Source organism: Priapulus caudatus, unplaced genomic scaffold, assembly GCF_000485595.1.
Source record: "Priapulus caudatus unplaced genomic scaffold, Priapulus_caudatus-5.0.1 Scaffold557, whole genome shotgun sequence".
NCBI lineage: Eukaryota > Metazoa > Priapulida > Priapulimorpha > Priapulimorphida > Priapulidae > Priapulus > Priapulus caudatus.
Window position 1 is genome coordinate 10,176 of NW_014577618.1, and position 5,810 is coordinate 15,985.

The 5,810-nt window shown below is 41.4% G+C and overlaps 3 non-coding genes across 3 annotated transcripts; 2 read left to right on the top strand and 1 right to left on the bottom strand.

Moving 5' to 3' along the window:
• Positions 1 to 39: 39 nt before the first annotated feature.
• On the top strand, positions 40 to 111 carry Trnac-gca. The gene has a single exon. It is a non-coding gene; the product is annotated as a tRNA-Cys (tRNA).
• A 337-nt stretch (positions 112 to 448) lies between these two features.
• Trnac-gca lies at positions 449 to 520 on the top strand. The gene has a single exon. It is a non-coding gene; the product is annotated as a tRNA-Cys (tRNA).
• A 4,979-nt stretch (positions 521 to 5,499) lies between these two features.
• Trnac-gca lies at positions 5,500 to 5,571 on the bottom strand. Its single transcript has one exon. It is a non-coding gene; the product is annotated as a tRNA-Cys (tRNA).
• Between the last annotated feature and the right edge of the window lie 239 nt (positions 5,572 to 5,810).

The window sequence follows — 5,810 nt, forward strand, 5'->3', positions numbered from 1 at the left end:
CATCAATCGATCCTGTTTGGTATTTACATCGTGATCAATGGGGGTATAGCTCAGTGGCAGAGCATTCGACTGCAGATCGAGAGGTCCCTGGGTCAACTCCGGGTGCCCCCTTAACTACTTTTATTAAGTCGAGCTCGCATTCTTTCGGTAAATAAATGAGTAGCCCCCTATATATATCTGCGCACATCCACATGGTCGAACGGATTCTTAAAAACCCCGTTGCTCTGGTCCCTCGGTTGCTCTGATCCCCTTTTCTGATCCCTCGCATTAATTTATTTTACAACATCCACATTGAAATCTTATAATACCATGTCTAGTAATAAAGTATAATAAAGTATATACGCTAATAAAGTTTAAGCTAATAATAAAGCATATAAGCAAACTTGTTATTATTTTCCGCGAACAGTCATTTCGAACACCAATCGAGCTTGGTGGTTCAGCATGTGTTGGGGGTATAGCTCAGTGGCAGAGCATTCGACTGCAGATCGAGAGGTCCCTGGTTCAACTCCGGGTGCCCCCTTCAGAAACTTTTATAATATCGTGAAAATAAATGGAGACATCTGAATCTTCTTCAATATAGAATCGTCTGGGACAGTACAAGGATCTCAGAACTGTAGAGGGAAAGGTATTACTATACATACTTTACTTTACATTAGAATTATTACATTTATCAGTTCTATTAAATTCAAAAGATAAACTCATATATATAACAGGTTACATACAATTTGACAGCTGACCTATAATTACAATGAGTCAATTGTTGAAAGCAAACCACCATTGTCAGCTATAATGTGCATTGTTTATGTCACATTTACTGCAGCTTGTCAAATGGGCGTAGCTACATAGTTTAGTAGCTACATAATAGAAGGGCCGATGTTATTGGCACTTATTTAAGTGCGTCCAAACACAAAAATTGATAGAATTTCGCGTTAGCCGCACTTATAAGTGTGTCCAAGATGCACATAGCTCCATTGCCCACACTTATTTTAAGTGCGTCCAAAGCTAAAAATGCGCCTCAATGGACTTACTGTCACGTAAAACAAATTTACTAAACGTGGAACGTTCATATGCGCCCAGGGCATCCGCGAATATAGCAAAATTGTTGAATTTTTGCCCTACGGCGAGTACCACTCCAGCTCCACCTCCGTCCGCCATGATTGCCCCCCCCCCTCAAATCGTGAACATGGTGAAATCGTTTTCATGGGAGAAAATTCAGCATTATCCGCACGTAATCAAAATAAGTGTGGCCAAGGGAAAAATTCAGCACTGGCCACACTTATACGCCGTGGCTATTCTTACGACCAGTCGTAACAATTATTTATGGACTATTCTTACGACATGGAACGCATAACGCATAATTATATATTAATGCCTGTTGTTGGGGGCACTATGCTCTCATAGTGTTGCTTTGGGAAGGTATAGTGCCCGAGCGGTAACGAGGGCACTATTCCTTCCCAAAGCAACACTATGAGAGCATAGTGCCCCCAACAACAAGCAATAATGTTTTTAGTGCATCACATGATTTTGCAATCTACTCGGCAAATATGAAGTGAATAAGACAAAGTTTCTTAAACGAACAATTTCTATTTGTATTAAAACCCAAACGTAACACATTTCAATTGGAATAAACATTGGAATAAAAGTATTGTCCTAGTATCGCAAGCGCACTGCGCACTGCGCACTGCGCAAGCGCACTGCGTCGCGCAAGCAATAGTGCCCGCTCAGGCGGGCAATATTGTTTCATAGTACCTGCGACGTTATCCAATGGAATTTCAACGATTTATCATGTGAATCTGATGCACTAATGCTGATTATTACTATTGCTGATTATTACTATTGCTATTCATTAAGATTCTAAGGAAGGCTCTACTTCCCGATCCAGCTTCTACGGTTTAGCATGTGTAGCATCAGGTTGCGTCGATAGATTCCACGATAGATAGCACGAGAGGTAGCACAGATAGATAACACAATAGATAACACGAACTCAGAATCATCAATCTACTCGTCGTTGGTTCTATTACACCACAGAATATTCGTCTTAACAGTCTAAATAAACACAACTCCGCGAAACTACACAGATGCCTACACCCAGGGAATACGTGATCGAATACAAGTGATTTCGTACCTTAGCGAGGAAGTTCACGGAGACGCTCGGCCGGGTCAAGGTGGAAGGTCGAAGATAGACGGAGAAGTATCGCTGGACTATGTGTGAGAATAACAAGGCACGATCGGAGCGGGACAAGAACCGGACTATAGGATTCAAAGGATCAGAGCCGAGTCGTTCTCTACCTGCGAGTTTGGCGTCAACAAATCTGGTCCCTATAGATCGAGCAGGTGCCATCACGGCGGAATCACCATTATATGGAATGGAATGATTTATTGTGATTGCGTCCGTGCCGCGAACTAATATAGAATGATGGGCAACTATCTGTGAAGCCGGCGCTTTCCTACAATATTGCTGATTATTACTATTGCTATTGATTACTATTGCTGATTATTACTATTGATATTGATTACTATTGCTGATTATTACTATTGATATTGATTACTATTGCTGATTATTACTATTGATATTGATTACTATTGCCGAAGAACAATGGTGGACTCGTTACACCTTCCGCGAGTGTTTTCCAAATTTGTGCGCATGCGGAAAGATCATTTCGAGCAACCATGCTCACCTCTGGAAGTATGCCACCAGCACAAGGGAAAGTATTGCTGAGAATGGAGATGATCTTATGGGAAAAGACATTTTCCCGAATCTGCTCGAAACCCATAATATATCTGACAGTGTTCTTGCAAGCCACAATCACTGGCTTTCACTTATAAAGAATGTTGGGAGGTGCTATATATCTGAAGATTCGGCTATTTACGTTGGGGGAAATAATTCATCTGCCGAATTTGGGGGCAAGGCAAAAGAGCCGAGTACACAACATTTGTTGCTATTCGCTGGTCAATACTGTAGTACTAGTCACACGCACTCGGAGCGTCTCAATAATAAAATGATGGTAAATAAACACAATGTATTTACTACTAGTCTTAATGTTTCTCTACTCTCTTTTGCCAACATTTCAGGCATATGAACAGCAATTACAGGAAATAACTGTTACTACTAATAATAGGCAAAAGAGAGTAGAGAAACATTAGGACTTTGGTAGTGAATACATTTTGCGTTTATTTACCCTTGTTTTATTTTTGAAATTAATGCTCCAAGTGCATGTGATGCTAGCAGCTTATAAATACATATGATTTTTAATTGAGCCTTTTAATTGTGACCAGCATTGAAAATGGACAAGCCTAGTATCGCAGGTATAAGGTTTATAAGTATAAACTATTGAATTGAAAATTGCCGCGATACTATTGCAATACCGATGATGTATTATAAATGGCTATAAAATGATATTATATTGTTATAACATCTGTATGTTTAATATACATGTGAATATTACATTTTCATCTGTTGTAATGATGCAAATGACACTGTAAAACTAATAGAAGTATTTTATAGAACCTCCTAATACCGAGTGTGTTCTGTGGAAATAAAACCTGTTTGCAGGGTTACGTAACATGATCTATATATTCCATGCAATGTCTTTGATCAGTTACTCATTAACCAAGAGCGTAGCGAACCCATTTTTCCTGGGGGGAGGGGGAGGGGTGAAGTTAATACTCGGTCCGTCGATATGTGACCGATTCCTGGATGTATAATAACACGACGACTACACCTGACGCAAGCCAACCTACCTTAGCGATGGTCATGCACTAAATGTTCCAGCTCCACTTTGCTGTCGATATTCCTTCGTCACAGTCGTAGCTGTTCATATAATCCCTGCGTATAATTTCATATACTGTCTGGTAAATATACACATTTTGGTTACTGTCTATTATATGTACATCATTTTGTGTTTATAAAAGTCATTTTGAAATCACAAACGATACATTTCACACAGTATCGCCATGCTGTGTTTACATTTCTCCGGAGATCAATATACACATTATACTGTATATATTGTTCTCGGCATTTCTTGCACTTGATAGGGTATTGAAAGTTGGTGCTGTAGTACTCAGATGGCTTATGGAATGTTTGAAGACGATATGCTATACGTGCGTGTCGTTATTGAAATTGTCACGGATCGATCGGATTGCCGTGCCGATGTAAGCGTCTGCTTGCGTGCATAGATTCCGTAATACCTCTTCCTCCCCCTCCTCCCCCTCATCCTTCTCTCCCCCCTCCTTCTTCTTCTCCTCCGCCTTTTTCGCACACACGCACACACGCACGCACGTACACGCGCACGCACGCACGAACGCACGCACATACGCACGTACCCGCAAGTAAACGCACACACAAAATGCATTAGAGATCTCTTACCTATACACGTCATGTTCACAAACAGCACACATAAAAAATGCAGGTGTTTTTTTTTGCATTCGCGGGCGCATTTCACTGCGCGCTCGCGCTCGCTAACCAGCTCAATTGGCGAACGTACACTCGTCAGACATATCTCTCACGTTTACAGCATCGCCATCGTGCGAATAGTTCTACTGAATCAGGGCGGCATTATTCTTCCGAATAGCTTACAAGGCTGTCGGGTTTATAGAAATATATTTCTTCGGGATAAATTTTAAATATATACGGGGGGAATTATTTGACGGAAAATTCGGAACCGGATTGAAGCAATTCCACGAGAGCGTGGCTCGTTTTACCAGCTTAGAAAACCCCGCACTCACTTCGATTAAATTTAAATGCGCAGAAATTCTGCTAAATAAGGAACTACGTTTCCTGAGAATAACCCTCCGCTGCTGCGCTAGTTTTTTTCTCGCGGTTAATATTCTTCCGCGCGATGCGTCGCCTCCGCTGCTCTCACGTTACTGGCAGACGAACGAGATGTGGGAATTGCGCGGCATTCGATTTGGCAATAAATATTTATTCAATTATGTTTCGCTTCGGTTTGCTAAAACCGTCGCATTTCATAAAGGCGTTCGTTCGTTAGGCCGTCACGCGATAACGTAGCATCGAAAACATTTATGCAGTTGGGAGTGAAGCAGCGCAGTCACGTGACCGGGGGCAGTGTTACCTCTAAGATGTGCACACACGTTTTGCAACCAGCGCACAAAGGAAATTAATGTGCGCACAAAAGGTTAATTACCTAAAATAATGTAGTAATTTAATAATTATACTTATTGAAAATAATCTCTTAGATAACTGTTTCTGAGTTAGTACTTGTCTTATACGATTTTATTAGCCATGAGAGATAGGTTGTACCAAAAGTTTACATTTGCACAACAATTCAGTGCGCACATACTTTTGTCACGGGAAAAAAATTTGCACAACATAAGATTTTTGCGCACACTGACTGCTAATAATTAGCGGAAACATTGAACAGGGGTAGCGTGGTACGCATCCCCCCCCCACGTTCTGCATGGGTATGGACATTTCTAGCATGACGCATAGCACATGGGTATACGGATGTGACCTTTATTAAAACTCGGTAAAAAATTCACAGGGGGCACCCGGAGTTGAACCAGGGACCTCTCGATCTGCAGTCGAATGCTCTGCCACTGAGCTATACCCCCAAATAGTATCAAACGAACAGAAAATCTGGTCGAAATCAGCAATAATGCATGGGGGCGCGAATTAAGCTATGTCTCCATGCACACGCGGCACGGCACGGCGCGGCGGTTAGCCGTGAAACTACTGAAGGGTTCATCCATAGTGCAACACTCGATATGCAGGCGAATGCTGTACCATTGTAATGAGTCCTAACTATATTTCTACACAAAGTGAACGTCAATAAATCTTGTATATATATACA